Source organism: Gorilla gorilla, chromosome 11 (genome assembly GCF_029281585.2).
Source record: "Gorilla gorilla gorilla isolate KB3781 chromosome 11, NHGRI_mGorGor1-v2.1_pri, whole genome shotgun sequence".
Lineage (NCBI taxonomy): Eukaryota > Metazoa > Chordata > Mammalia > Primates > Hominidae > Gorilla > Gorilla gorilla.
This window is the reverse complement of record NC_073235.2, coordinates 117,934,652-117,950,802: the sequence shown is the minus strand read 5'-3', so window position 1 is coordinate 117,950,802 and position 16,151 is coordinate 117,934,652. Positions and strand designations below refer to the sequence as shown.

Below are 16,151 nucleotides of genomic sequence, written 5' to 3'. Positions count from 1 at the left end.
AGACTCCATTGGAAACAAAAGGAAAGAAGAAAGAAAGAAAGGAAGAAAGAAAGAAAGGAAGGAAGGAAGGAAAGAAAGAAAAAGAAAGAGAGAAGGAAGGAAGGAAGGAAAGAAAGAGAAAGGAAGAAGAAAGAAGGAAGGAAGGAAGGAAAGAGAGAGAAAGGAAGAAGAAAGGAAGAAAGGAACGAAGGAAGGCAGGCAGGATTGCAGGCAGGCTGAGGCAGGAGAATGGCGCAAACCCGGGAGGCGGAGCTTGCAGTGAGCCGAGATCGCGCCACTGCACTCCAGCCTGGGCGATAGAGCGAGACTCCATCTCAAAAAAAAGAGAAAAAAAGAGAGAGAGAAAGGAAGGAAGGAAAAGAAAGGAAAGAAAGAAAGGAAAGGAAGAAAGAAAGAAAGAAAGAAAGAAAGAAAGAAAGAAAGAAAGAAAAAGAGAAAGAAACAAAGAAAGAAAGATGGACTCCCTATGCTCACACCCACCTAAAAACTACACAGTGACTGCCCCTTCTGGTCAAACAGTGCTTTCTGCAGACACTTGTATGGCTAATTCACTTGCTTTCTTTAAATGGTACTTTCTTGGCGATGTCTGCTCTGACCACCCTATTTCTGTTTTTTTGTTTTGTTTTGTTTTTTGTTTTATTTTGTTTTTTTGAGATGGAGTCTCGCTCTGTCTTCCAGACTGGAGTGCAGTAGCGTGATCTCGGCTCACTCAACCTCCACCTTCCAGGTTCAAGCAATTCTCTTGCCTCAGCCTCCCAAGTAGCTGGAATTACAGGCATTTGCCACCATGCCCTGCTAATTTTGTGCTTTTAGTAAAGACAGGGTTTCACCATGTTGGCCAGGTGGGCTCGAACTCCTGACCTCAGGTGATCCACCCCCGCTTGGCCTCCCAAAGTGCTGGGATTACTGGTTTGAGCCACCGCGCCGGGCCTGATCATCCTATTTTAAATTTTCCCACACCTCTGATTCCTTGTATCCTGGTGAATGGATTATTAAAACTAAAGCATTCTATGAAATTTGATGATGAACATTCTTATCTTTCATTCATTTTTTAAAAAAGAATAAAAAGCACAAGAAAGAAATCATTGGTTATCATCAGCTCCAGGTTTAACATGTTTCTGTAGCTGCCGTACCATGATAAAGAATGTGATCAACGTGTGAACTTTGGGGTATACAACTGCAGTTACTTTAGGGCCAATGGATTAGTGCTATTTCATCGAGATTCTCACTTATCAGGTCCTTCTTATGACTAATGACACAGCATGAATTTGCAAGACTAGCTTGATCATCTGGGGATCAGATCCAAGGCTTTGGCCTCATTAGAACAGTAAATAACAAGCTGAGTTAATTGGTCACACATCACAGTAACTACAAAATTCTCATTTATAGTACACCAAAAGATAAAGTCTTGAAGTATATTTGTGGCAAGCACATTTTGTTTTATTTACATTTTAAAAATAAAGCAAATATAAACAGAACATTGCATCATGCTTTCAGGTTTACAATACTGAACAATTTCCTAAAGGAATGTTTTGCAATTTTTTTGAATCCATAACTGCTTTTTTAATAAACATAAAATTCTCCTGCTCCTACTGAAAATCATTGCTATCACCCACATATTCCCAGCAGCTAAAGTAAATCTATGAAGTTTATTCATGGCAGTCAAATTTAAAATATTATAATATTAAGTTTGCTTCTTCAAACTACAAATATACTTCCTGAAATGTTTTCTTCCTGCCCTTCTCCTTTTTCCCACTCAATCTGTAACAAACCAGGCTAAAAATGGAAAGCATATGTCCTTTGATATGATTTTCTACAAGTTATGCAGGCATTAATGTATACTTTCAAAATATAAGTGTAATTTGTATACAAGATGTTAGCATGAATTAAACTTTTATTTAACCAGGAAGTTAACAAAACCAGTGCAAGTAAGAATATCAGACTGATATATACATTAAGTAAAACAATAAATAAAAACAGAAATTAGATTGTTAAATTATTTGCAAATCTAATTAATGTTTCTACATGGCAATAAACCATAATCTTCAGAGTTAGTTTCTCTTTTGGACAGACATTATATGTCTGTCTCTTCTTCTCTGAGAAGTGAAAAGTTGAAGAATAAAGAAAGGAAAGAAAGGTGGATTCTTCTTTCTTTCAAATCATTTGCAGTTATCAGTTTCTCCAAGTTAAACATCCAACTTCACAGATTTCACATCCTAATTGGTAGTGAATAGTAAGCCAGATAGCCCCAAGGTGAATTTATTTTCATAATATTTAAAAATAACAGAATCATTGTCTTTCCTTTTCTCAAAATTTCTGGTAATTTTTCTTTCTTTTTTTTGAGATGGAGTCTCTCTCTGTTGCCCAGGCTGGAGTGCAATGGCGTGATCTCGGCTCACTGCAACCTCTGCCTCCTGGGTTCAAGCAATTCTCCTGCCTCAGCCTCCCAAGTAGCTGGGATTACAGGCACCTGCCACCATGCCCAGATGATTTTGTATTTTTAGGAGAGATGAGGTTTCTCTATGTTGGTCAGGCTGATCTTGAACTCCTGACCTCAGGTGATCCACCTGCCCCAGCCTCCCAAAGTGCTGGGATTACAGGCATGAGCCACTGTGCCTGGCCTGGTAATTTTTCTTAATACAAGTTATAAAAATGTGAATATATGCTATGAAATGGTAAATGGTGAAGTGGTGGGGTTTTCTTGGCTAAGCTTTTACACTTATGTCATCAAACTCCCTTTCCCTACACATAGATCTCTTAAAATAACTTTTTCATAGAATATTAAGGAAATGGGTTTATTTTACACCAGCTCCTGGGTAATCCCCATGAGCGTTGCCTTTCTTGGCCTTGTGCTCTTCCCTATCTCGTGTTGTTCTGCTTTGGGACTGATCACTGCTTTTTTTGATGCTAACAATACTTACCTATCCCGGAAAAGAGGCTTCCCGTGATTGGATGCAGAGGAAGCAACATCCAACCACATTTCCCTTTGTTACTCCATCCTTTAATTCCATGCCCATCCCACACTAGACTGTAGAGATGTATCTGATTCACCTACCATGCTGAGAGTAAACAGAATTATGACATGCAAAAAATAATAAAGTGCATGCTACATGTCATTATTCCCATTGCCCAAAGGGAGAGCTCCCAAAAGTTAGAACCTTTGAGAATAATTCCCTTTGTGTATAAAACTCAGTTTCTTTCCTTGATCTCCTGCCCTCAATCCTGCATTTCTCAGTAATTGCTTTCTTACTCATACCCACACTGAGCCTCGAATTCCCTTTTGGGAAAATCACTTCCCTCTTCACAGGGATGTGTCTGATCTTCCTCTAGGCATAATAATTCACAGCATGACATTTCTGAAAATCTAAGCTATTGAAGGTAGAATATCATCCCTTAGGGCTTCCAAATGATGGTGTAAGATGAACACTAGACTCCAAGTCAAATCTCCTTGATTCTGTCTTTCCCACCCCTGCTCCAATGTTAAATGGCGATATACTCTCTCATTAGAAACTTCCAACTCTCAAATCCAATACTTACATAGATACTTATATTCCCCCCAAGCAAAGGTACTTTTCAGAGAGGAAGAGAAACTTTTACCTAGACATAACATAATTTTCCAGGGTCCCCTGCTCAGGTGTATGTGACACTTTACATTTATTACCCTGAGTGGTCATTGATAACCCTTCATTATTCCTCTAACCTGGGCCTTTTTCAAGCACTGTTGAGCCATCTGCCCTTGGTCAGTACCCTTTAACACTGAAGGATCTGGATGAACTTTGAAATGACCATGTTTCTAAGAACAAAATGCAGCATCTTCATTTCCCCATCTTTAAGCAGAGGGACGAGGCATGAAGCGATTTCTTCTTTCTTTTTTCTTTTTTTTTCATGTCCAAACTTCGTCTCCTCTCTTCCCAAGGGGAGTCCTTCCAGTTAAACTTATTTCTATTTGGCAAGAAAAGGGCAGAAAGTTTGTAAGCATTGTTATTGGTTGAATTGTGCTCCCCCAAAAGATATATTGAGGTCCTAATCCCCAGTACCCGTGAATGTGACTTTATTTAAAAATAAGGTGTTTGCAGATGTACTCAAATTAAGACAAGGTCATACTGAATTACAGAGGGCCAGAACCCAATATGACTAGTGTCCTTATAAGAAGGGGAGAAGAGACACAGAGATACACACACACACACACACACACACACACACACACACACACAAGAAAGCCACATTAAGGCATAGGCACAGAATGGAATTATGTTGCTATCAAGCCAAGGCACACCTGAGACTACAATAGGTGTAGGAGGCAAGGAAAGATCCTTCCCAAGAAGCATCAAAGGCTGGATACCGTGGGCAGCACCTTGATTTTGTACTTCTGCCCTGCAGACTATGAAGGAATAAAATACTATTGTTTTAAGCCAGCCAGTTTGTGATATTTTGTCACAGCAACCCTGGGAAACTAATACAAGCATTGTCATCATTCTAGCTACCACTAATGGCCTGCTACATGACATTCACTTGATTGATTTGTGCATTAGATGAGAGTGTAGGTTTTGGAGTCAGAATTCCTGGGTTTAAATCCTGGCTCATAAAAGCTAGGTCTGTGGGCCGGGCGTGGTGACTCACGGCTGTAATCTCAGCACATTAGGAAGCCAAGGCAGGTGAATCGCCTGAGGTAAGGAGTTCGAGACCAGCCTGGCCAACATGGCGAAACCCCATCTCTACTAAAAATACAAAAATTAGCTGGGCGTGGTGGTGTACGCCTGTAGTCCCAGCAACTTAAGAGGGTGAGGCAGGACAGTCACTTGACTGGTAAGGGGGAGGTTGCAGTGAGCCGAGATCGCACTACTGCACTCTAGCCTGGGTAACACAGCAAGACTCTGTCTCAAAACAAAAACAAAATCTAACTAACTAACAACAACAACAAAAAACTAGGTGTGTGACCTAGGGCAAGTTATATAACTGTTACCTATTATTTCTATTATTTTGTCAAATCATTAGAATAGTCCTGAAAGGTAGATATTAATATCCCCACTATTTTTTTTTTTTCTTTTTTTTGGAGACAAGGTCTTGCTCTGTCACTGAGGTTGGAGTGCAGTGGTGCAACCATAGCTCATTGTAACCTCAAACTCCTGGGCTCAAGTGATCCTCCCACCTTGGCCTCCCAAAGTGCTTGGATTATAGGTGTGAGCCAGCATTCCTGATCTAATATCCCCACTTAAGAGAAGAGTCTTCTGAGACATAGAGAAGTTCACCATTTGCCCATGGAAATACAGTTAGTAAGTGGAACAGTTGGATTTTTTTTTTAAACCCTCCAACTTCTGGACTCAAGTAATCCTCCTGCCTCAGCCTCCTGAGTAGCTAAGACTACAGTTGTGTGCCACCACACCCAGCTAACAGGTGTTTTTAAAATACGTTTTAATTATTTTGAAAGAGTTTCAAATTTTCAGAAAAAATACAAGAAAAACACAATAAACTCTCACATACCCTTCACTCAAACTCCTCAATTGTTTTGGAACGATCAAATTGGCATGATCTTGGCTCACTGCAACCTCTGCCTCCTGGATTCAAGCGATTCTCGTGCCTCAGCCTCCCAGTTAGCTGGACTACAGGCACGCACCACCACACCTGGCTAATTTTTGTATTTTTAGTAGAGACAGCATTTCCTTACATTGGCCAGGCTGGTCTCGAACTCCTGACCTCAGGTGATCCACCTACCTCGGCTTCCCAAATTGCTGGGATTACAGGCGTTACAGGTGTGAGCCACTGCACCTGACCTGTTTGGGTTTTTTGTGTGTGTGTGTGACAGCATCTCACTGTGTTGCCTAGGCTGGTCTCAAACTCCTGGACTCAAGTGATCCTCCTGCCTTAGCCTCCCAAGTAGCTGAGATTACAGGTGCATGCCACTGCACCTGGCAATTTAAAAAAAAAACAAACATATTTGCTTCATCATTGGCACTCTCTCTCTCTCTCTCTATACACACACACACACACACACACACACACACACACACACACACATATATACTCATTCCATAGATGTATCATGTATATTATATATTCATATATAACACATATTTTATATTTTTATCCCTAAGCCATTTGAGAATTACAAATGTGCCCTATTACCTTTTGACAATTCAGTATGTAGCTTCTAACAACAAGAGCACTTTCCCACCTAATGAGAGTTCAACCATGAAAATGAGAAAATTGGGGTTTATTCCTTACCATGTTGGGTGTTTTTTTTTTTTGTAAACTTTTTGTCTGAGAATAACATACATACAGACAAGTGCACAAATCATAAGTATACATCTGAAGGAATATCCAGCAAGTGAACACACTTGCATAACCAGCAGACAAATGAGGAAATAGATTATTATCAACATCCAAAAGCTCCCCACCCTATGTCATATCTTAGTTGCTTCCTCCTCCTCTTCAAAGGTGACCATTATCCTGATTTCCATCACCATAAATTAGTGTGGCCTGCTTTTGAACTTTATATGAATGGAATTACATACTATGTACCCCCCCTCCTTTTTTTTTAGATGGCGTTTCACTCTTGTTGTCCAGGCTGCAGTGCAATGACACCATCTCAGCTTGTCTCCTGGGTTCAAGCCATTCTCCTGCCTCAGCCTCCTGAGTAGCTGGGATTACAAGCATGCACCACCACATCTGGCTAATTTTGTATTTTTAGTAGAGATGGGGTTTCTCCATGTTGGTCAGGCTGGTCTCGAACTTCCAACCTCAGGTGATCCGCCTGCCTCAGCCTCCCAAAGTGCTGGGATTACAGGCATGAGCCACCGCACCCGGCCCCCCCTTTTTGTTTTAAAAAACAGCTTTTTTCCACTCAATATTACATATGTGAAATCTATTATTATTGCTGGAAATATCTGTAATTTGTTTATTTCTCATTGCTATACAGTACTTCTTGTGTGAACACATCCCAATTTATCCTTTCTACTGCTATTGGACATACAGATCATTCTCTGTTTTTGGCTATCAATATTTTTGTACTTTTTTGGTGCACATGTGTATACATTTCTGTTGGGTTTATTACTAGAAGTGGAATGGTTATGTGACAAGGTGTATGCAGTTTAGCTTTAGTACCTCCTGTACTGCCAAATAATTCCCCAGAGCGATTGTACACAATCTTCAGCAGTATATGAGAGTTTCATTTGCCTCATATCCTTACCAGCACTAAATGTTATCATTATTTTTTATTCTAGCCCTCTGGTGGGTGAACAGTTTTTCTCATTGTTGTTTTCTTTTTTTTTTTTCTTTTCTTTTTTTTTTTGAGACAAGAGTCTCGCTCAGCTGCCCAGGCTGGAGTACAGTGGCACAATCTTGGCTCACTGCAACCACCATCTCCTGGGTTCAAGTGATTCCCCCATCTCAGCCTCCTGAGTAGCTGGGGTTATAGGCACCAACCATCATGCCCAGCTAATCTTTGTATTTTAGTAGAGACAGGGTTTCACCACATTGGCTGGTCTTGAACTCCTGACCTCAGGTGATCCACCTGCCTCGGCCTCCCAAAGTGCTGGGATTACAGGCGTGAGCCACCATGCCCAGCCTCATTGTTGTTTTAATTTGAATACCCTATGGCTAATGAGGTTGAGTATCCTTTTATATACTTACATACTACTTGAATATCCTCTTTTGGGATGTGCTTGTGAAGTGCTAGATTTTAAATATCCTTACCTGACCCCAAAGTTGATTTTTTAAATTTATTTTTCTAAATTCTTCATATACGTCATGAAATAAGTAAAGTTTTACTTGGGAGAGATGAACTATGCTGTAACTGTACCAGCATCAGTTGTTTTAGTTATCTATTTATCACTGCACACAGAGCAAATTACTCCAAAACTTACTGGCTTCAAACAATAATAAACATTTATGATAGCATAAATTTCCTGAAGGTGAAGAATTTGGGGGCACATTAGGTCATTCTGGCTCAGGATCTCTCATGAGGTTAACAGTCAAGATGCCAGCTGGGACATTTGAGAGGGGCTGGAGGACTTGCTTCAAGATGGCCGACTCACATGGCTGGTAAGTTGATGCTGGCTGTTGGCAGGAGGCCTCTGCTCCTTACCACATGGCCCTCTCCACAGAGCTGCTTGAGTGTCCTCACAACACGGTGGTTGGCATCCACTAGAGTGAGTGACCCAAGAGAAAGCAAGGTAGCAGCTGCAATGCATTTTATGACCTAGCCTTAGAGGCCATACTACATCATTTTCCCAGTATCCCATTGGCTACACAGGTTAGCCTTACTGAATATGGGAAGGAAACTACACAAGGGCCATCTTGGGGATTAGCTGCTACACTTGTCATTATAAACTTCATTGCCCAAGCTCTTTTAAAAATGTAAATAGAAGGAAAATTACACTTTTTAAAAATTATGTTTTTTGAGACAGTCTCAATCAGTCTGTTGGCCAGGCTAGAGTGCAGTGGCACGATCCTGGCTCACTGAAACCTCTACCTCCTGGGTTCAAGCGATTCACCTGCCTCAGCCTCCCAAGTTGCTGGGATTATAGGCGCATACCACCACACCTGGCTAATTTTTGTATTTTTAGTAGAGACGAGGTTTCACCATGTTGGTCAGGCTGGTCTCAAACTCCTAACCTCAAGTGATCTGCCCGCCTCAGCCTTCCAAAGTGCTGAGAATATAGGCGTGAGCCACTGCACCAAGCCTGAAAATTCTTTACCATCAATAATGAACTTGAAGAAAGATTATTCATTTAATACATGTGTATTCTAATGGAATACATTCTCTGTTTTTGGTTATCAATATTTTTGTGCATTTTTTTGGGTGCACATATGTATACATTTGTGTTAGGTTTATTACTAGGAATAATAAGTTCCTAGTTTACTCCTAGGAATATTTATTAGTTTATTCCTAGTTTATTCATGTAAATTCTTAGTAGTTTATTACTAGGAATAATGGAAAATGTAATTAATTGATTTTAGGATCAGCAACTTGTATTGCTTACCAGTGTTTCAGATGTTTTTGAAAGTAAATGGATTTGGATAATTATCATAGTTTGTTTTACCCCTGTCTCTATAAAAGGAGTGCCTTCTTAAATATACTTATAAGAATATTGATTAGAACTTCAGAAGTCATGTATTTAAGATTGTAAAATTGGTTGCATATGTTGTTTTAGTCTGCTTCGGCTGCCATAACAAAATACCACAGACTAGGTTCCTAAAACAACATAAATTTATTTTCTCACAGTTCTGAAAGCTGGAAGTCTGAGAACAGGATGCCAGCATGACTGAGTTTTGGTGAGGACTCTCTTCCTGGCTTGCAGCCAGCCAGCTTCTCGCTACGCCCCACATTGGCCTTTCCTTGGTGCACATATATGAAGAGAGAAAATAAGAACTCTTTCCTCTCTCTTTCTCTTCTTATAAAGCTCTAAGTTCTATGGGATTAGGAGCCTATATGACGTCCTTTAGCCTTAGTTACCTTCTAAAAACCCTGTCTCTAAATATAGTCATGTTGGGGGTTAGGGCTTTGACATAGAGATTTTGAGGGGACATGATTCAGTCCATAGCACACATAAGCATGTCTCAGGTTCTCCTCTCCTCTCTTTTCCTCTCTCTCATCTTTGGTGATATAAGGAACAAACAGATTTGTGAATATGAAAGTATTTTTCAGTATAGTCATCACCTCTACAGAAGACTGGCCATCAGCAGCTACTTTTCTAGGTTAGTTGTGGAGTAACAGATGAACAAAGGGGAAAAGGTCAAAATGGATGGTGAACCTGGGCAGGTCAGAGCAATGCATACTAAAGGTTTGATTTCTTGGAAGACATGTGCAAAGTGTTTCCTTCTTTCCTTCCCTTTCTTTCTTCCTTCCTTTTCCTTTCCTTTCTTTTTTCCTTCCTTCCCTCCTTCCTTCCCTCCTTCCTTCCCTTCCTTCCTTCTTTCCTTCCCTCCCTCCCTCCTTCCTCCCTCCCTCCCTTCCCTTTCCTTCCTTCCTTCCCTCCTTCCCTTCCCTTTGCTTCTTCCTTCCTTCCCTTTGCTTCCTCCTTTCCTTTCCTCCCTTCCCTTTCCACCTCCCTTCCCTTCCCCTCCCCTCCCTCCCTCCTTCCCTCCCTCCCTCCCTCCCTCCTTCCTTCCTTCCCTCCCTCCCTTCTTCCCTCCTTCCTTCCCTCCCTTCCTCCCGTTTTCCTTCCCTCCTTCCCCTCCTTCCTTTTTTCTATCTTTTACCAAGTGAACCAGTCATCTTTCAATTTTTTTTTTTTCTTGAGACAGAGTCTCGCTCTGTCGCCCAGGCTGGAGTGCAGTGGCGTGATCTTGGCTCACTGCAAGCTCCGCCTCCTGGGTTCACGCCATTCTCCTGCTTCAGCCTCCCGAGTAGCTGGGACTACAGGCGCCCGCCAACACACCTGGCTAATTTTTTTGTATTTTTAGTAGAGACGGCGTTTCACCGGGTTAGCCAGGATGGTCTCGATCTCCTGACCTCGTGATTCGCACATTTCGGCCTCCCAAAGTGCTGGGATTACAGGCGTGAGCCTCCCACGCTGGCCTCATCTTTCAATTTTTAACACATCTGAGGAATATGAATAATTCCAAGTGAAGTAGACATTCATAAAATGCTTTTGTTCTTCCATCGTTTAAATCCAAACTTTTCCATGCTGTCTTATTATGTTGGTGCAAAAGTAATTGCGGTTTGTGCCATAACTTTCAAGGTCAAAAACCGCAATTACTTTTGCAGCAACCTAATAGTTTGCTTACAGGAATCTAACAGTCGTTATTCTCTTGGTCAAACTGAAAGCTGAAAAATAACCTTTAAAATATAGATCTCTATGTTTATTTCAAGTCTTCTTGGCATTTGTCTAAATTAAATAATTTCATAAAACTAGACCAAAGCTGTATGAGCTAAGATATTTATCACAGTATCAAAATAATTAACATTTACTGAGAAAAGTCAGACACTGTGATGCACTGTTTTATATGCATAATCTTTATTTACTATCACAACCACCCTATGAAGTAGCTTGTGTAATAATCCCAATTTTTACAGATGAGAAAATTGCACTTTAGAGAGAGTACGTAACTTGACTAAAGTCACATAGCTAATAAGTGGCAGAGCCAGCAAGGACTTTTTTTCTTTTGTTTGTTTGTTTGAGACAGGGTCTTGCTCTGTGGCCCAGACTGGAGTGCAGTGGCACAATCTCTGCTCACTGCAACCTCTGCCTCCTAGGTTCAAGCGATTCTCCTGCCTCAGCCTCCAGAGTAACTGGGATTACAGACACATGCCACCACGCCCAGCTAATGTTTTTTTTTTTTTTTTTTTTTTTTTTTTTTTTTTTAGTAGAGACAGGATTTCACCATGTTGGTCAGGCTGGTTTCAAACCCCGACCTCAAGTGACCCACCTGCCTCGGCCTCCCAAAGTACTGGGATTACAGGCATGAGCCACCGCGCCTGGCCCAGGACTTTATATATATATATATATATATATATTTTAAGACAAAGACTCGTTCTGTCTCCCAGGCTGGAGTGCAGTGGTGCAATCTTGCCTCACTGCAACCTCCGCCTCCTGGGTTCAAGCAATTATCATACCTCAGCCTCCCAAGTAACTAGGACTACAGGCATGCACTACCACACCCAGAATTTTTATATTTTTAGCAGAGACAGGGTTTCACCCTGTTGACCAGGCTTGTCTGAAACTCCTGACCTCAAGTGATCCACCCACCTCAGCCTCCCAAAGTGTTGAGATTACAGGCGTGAGTCACTGCACCCACCACCAGCCAGGACTTTAGAGTCAACAAGTCAAGTCTTTCTGACTTTAAAAGCTCTTCTTAACCTCTAGAAAAAGTAAATATTCAGCAATAGGAAACTCCTCACATCTATTATAACTTCAATATAACAGAATATTATGCAGCCATTGCAAATTATGTTCTTGGTTAATTTTTATTGACTAGAAAATGCTTGTATTTTAATAGCAAACAAAAGAATAAGCAAGGTGCTGTGGCTCATGCCTGTAATCCCAGCACTTTGGGAGGCCAAGGTGACAGATAACTTGAGTCCAGATGTTCAAGACCAGCCTGGGCAACATGGTGAAGCTCCGTCTCTACAAAAAACAAAAAAAAATTAGCTGGGCGTAGTGGTACATGCCTGAAGTCCCAGCTATTCCAGAGGGTGAGGTGGGAGGATCACCTGAGTCCGGGAGATGGAGGCTGCAGTGAGCCATGATCATGCCAGTGAACTCCAGCCTGGGTGACAGAGCGAGACCCTGTCTCAAAAGCAAACAAACAAAAAAATAAGATTCACACTAATGCATACATCATTATCTCAGCTATGTAGAAATATAAACATTTATGAGCTGGGTGTGGTGGCTCATGCCTGTAATCCCAGCACTTTGGGAGGCCAAGGCAGGTGGATCACTAGATCAGGAGATCGAGACCATCCTGGCTAACATGGTGAAAACCCATCTCTACTAAAAATACAAAAAATTAGCCAGGCGTGGTGGCAGGCACCTGTAGTCCCAGCTACTCCGGAGGCTGAGGCAGGAGAATGGTGTGAACCCAGGAGGCGGAGCTTGCAGTGAGCCGAGATTGTGCCACTGCACTCCAGCCTGGGCAACACAGTGAGACTCCGTCTCAAAAAAAAATAAAAAAAGAAAAGAAATATAAACATATATGAATACCCATAGAAAAAATGGGAAATAGTATATACAAATATTAGGATTGCTTATATTTAAATGTGGTATGATTATGAATGATTTTGCTTTCTTATTATATATTTCTGTAATGAACATGTATTACTTTTATAATCAGGGAAAAGATAACAGAAATCTTTAATACTTATAATATGAGGGAGGAAATATAAAGACTTGGTTTTTAGGATTAGAGAAATAAGTCCATTTAATAACTGCTGTATCCATGAACAAAGTGCAAAACCTTCAATTTGCGATCTGTTTCTGACATGATGGCTATCAGATACTCAGATACATACAAAGTAATATTCTCTTGCTTGCTGAATTCTCTTATTCTTTCTGCCTTATGTTGGAGATAAAGTAGAAAGTGTGTGTTTCTCATTGGGAAGTTGGCATTTGAATGAGACTGCTGCTTTTCTCAGCTTAAAAAAGATAAAAGGAGTTATCAAGTAATGTTTTCTTTCACCTAAGGATGTTGGTCCCACTCCAACAATTGGAATTGATTGAACTCCTGTGCTTGCAAATTTAAAAGCCTTTTACACAGGGGATCTACTCACTCAGAATTTTACAAATCAATGGATGAACTCAAAACAAAAACCCATTACAGGGCACCTTAATGTTTATCTGTTTGGCAAGATAAACACTTGTAAACAAGCACTTTCAACTGTGAGCTTCGATGATAACACTATGAGATCTGTATTGGATGTTAAAAATTTACATAGAACTGTAAAGATAGGACAAACCTAAAGGAGAAAATTGCTTTTTTAAAATTAAGTTTTCTGATCCATATTCTTAATTACATTGTATTTCATTTATCTAGACCACAGCCACTTCTCTTGACTTTTTCCTTGATAGCATTTTTATTATTGCCTATGGAACGTAACATTGCATGAAACAAGTATGCCGTTGGTATTTGATTAAATAGCACTGCTTCCTGAAAGCCTGGAAACCTTGAATCAGGCAAAAGAAATGATATTAAATAGCCTTATGTCTGATGAACATAATAACTGCTAATTAATTTGTTATTTAGCCCTGAAATTGTCAAACCTAAATGTGCTTTTTTTTTTTTTTTTTTTTTTTTTTTTGAGACAGGGTCTTGCTCTGTCACCCATGCTGGAGTGCAGTAGCTCAATCAGAGCTTACTGCGGCTTCAAACTTCCAGCATTAAGCAATCCTCCCACTTCAACCTTCTGAGTAGCTGGGACTACGAGTGTATACCACCATGCCCAGTTAAATGTGTATATATATGTATATGTGTGTGTGTGTATGTATGTATATATATATATTTTGACAGGGGACAGAGTCTCTGTCTCCCAAGCTGGAATGCATTGGTGCGATCTCGGCTCACTGGAACTGCCATCTCCCGGGTTGGAGCAATTCTCCCGCCTCAGCCTCCTGAGTAGCTGGGATTACAGGTGTGTGTCACCATGCTCGGTTAATTTTTTGTATTTTTGGTAGATGATGGGATTTCACCATGTTGGCCAGGCTGGTCTCGAACTCCTGACTTCAAATGATCCACCCGCCTCAGCCTCCCAAAGTGCTGGGATTACAGACGTGAGCCACCACTCCCGGCCCAAATCTAAATCTTGACATTAAATCTAGACTTCAGAGTTTCATTGAGATTAATCAAACTTGAAATAAACTTTAAGAAAGATCAGATCCAGGTAAAATCAGTTCTTTTGTCTAAAAAAATCAGTTATTACATTTTAACCAACAGACCAAAGGGCCTTAACCTCTAGATCAGTGCTTGACAAATTAATGATGGATCAGTCCCCGACAAAACGCACACAATTTGTTACAGACCAATACTCTGATAAAACTGAAGAAGCAAAACAATGGAAAATGAAAAAGTCATGCAAAATAGAAACACATTTATAAATGATTAGTTTCAACAGATACACAACTATTGTCAGACTTTTCCAAATGTTTTAAATCCTTACTCTCATTTTCTGTGCTTTACTTGCCATGAACCAATAACAAATAATTCTCAGAGCCATGCAGATCACGGACCACATTTTGAGTAGCGCTGCTGTCGGCTCCCTGCTCACCTTAAAGTCCCATATGTTGCTGTTTGTCTTTGGCTGAGAATCTGATTAGGGAATGGAATGAGGCTGACTTCCTTATCTTCACCTGCAACTCCCCTTGAGTAGGTTTGGAGATTGTAATTATACCTGTGTGGTATCAAGATCTTTCACCTGTAGGGTCCTGATGCAACTGAGGTATTTATAAACACCGAGGCAAGTTCCCAGGGTTCAGCTGCCCGTGGTTTCAGGTGATGACTCCGCTGGGCAAACGTCAAGGACCTCCGTGAACAGCATAACCAGCTGAACCAGAGGGAAATTTCCCCAAATGTTTTACTCATATATAGGTGAAATAGCTAGTAGTTCCCGCACTGTGTATGATCATCAGAATCATAACAATGCAGTTTTAAAAATATGTTAGAACCAACTATAACTGCTGACACTGAGTTTTGTTCAAACTCTATTTCTAAGCGTTTTCTCCCCTCCTCATTGGTTGATTCCAACACCACAGGGAATGGAGGCTGCCCACAGCCCGAGTCTTTAGGGAAAGGATAGAGTCTGACTGCTCCGACTTTCCTATCAGCAGAAGGCCACACTGGCTGCTGTGCTGTTCTGGGCATAGTCAGCATGACGATTGCTTTGAGAGATTTAGAATTGGCATTTCTGTAGCTGTTGCGCCTTCTTTCACACCAGCTGAACAACAGTTCTTAAAATGTGGCCCAGAGACTCCTACAACCATTTCAGAAGGTCTGCAAGGTAAAAGATCTTTTCATAGTAGTACTAATGTTATTTGCTTTTTTCACTCCCATTCTTTCATGAATGGGGTTTACAGTGGCTCCATAACGTGTAATGATATCACTGTTCCGATGCTTAACGGAATGTATGCTTCTGTGCTCTTCGTGTATTCTTGTAATACCAATCTTAATTTTAAATATGATAAATATTGACAGATACAGCCTGCGTAAACTACAGCCGTTCGGAGTCTTTAATACTTTTTAAGAGTATAAAGGGGTTTCGAGACCAAAAAGTTTGAAAATCACTGCTGTAGAAGAATAAATTTAGTTAATTGTGTCTACAATGAAATGTAGAGGCAATTTGGCCTAGGAGATTTTTCTTTTTATAGCGTCCAAAATGCTATAGTAGTGGGGCCATGCCGTGGCAAGGAAACATTCTCCTCTGGAGTGCCCAGAGGAAACACAGCCTTGCTCAAGACGCTGAAGGACTTCTGACCTTCAGAAATGTAATAAATCTGTGTTGTTTTAAGCCTTGAAGCTTTTGGTAATTTGTTACAGCCACAATAGGAGCTGAATATAGGCCAGGTGCGGTGGCTCACACCTGTAATCCCAGCACTTTGGGAGACCGAGGCAGGCAGATCACCTGAGGTCACGAGTTCGAGACCAGCCTGGCCAACATGGTAAAACCCTGTTTCTACTAAGTATAAAATTAAAAAAAAGCCAGGCGTGGTGGCGGACACCTG

General features: G+C 40.8%; 1 long non-coding RNA gene across 1 annotated transcript; it reads right to left on the bottom strand.

Annotated features, from left to right (window-relative positions):
* Positions 1-11,889: 11,889 nt before the first annotated feature.
* On the bottom strand, positions 11,890-14,852 carry LOC129532236 (uncharacterized). The gene is made up of 3 exons (XR_008677883.1): positions 14,702-14,852; positions 12,155-12,230; positions 11,890-12,068 (listed from the first exon to the last, which is right to left on the bottom strand). It is a non-coding gene; the product is annotated as an uncharacterized lncRNA (long non-coding RNA).
* Between the last annotated feature and the right edge of the window lie 1,299 nt (positions 14,853-16,151).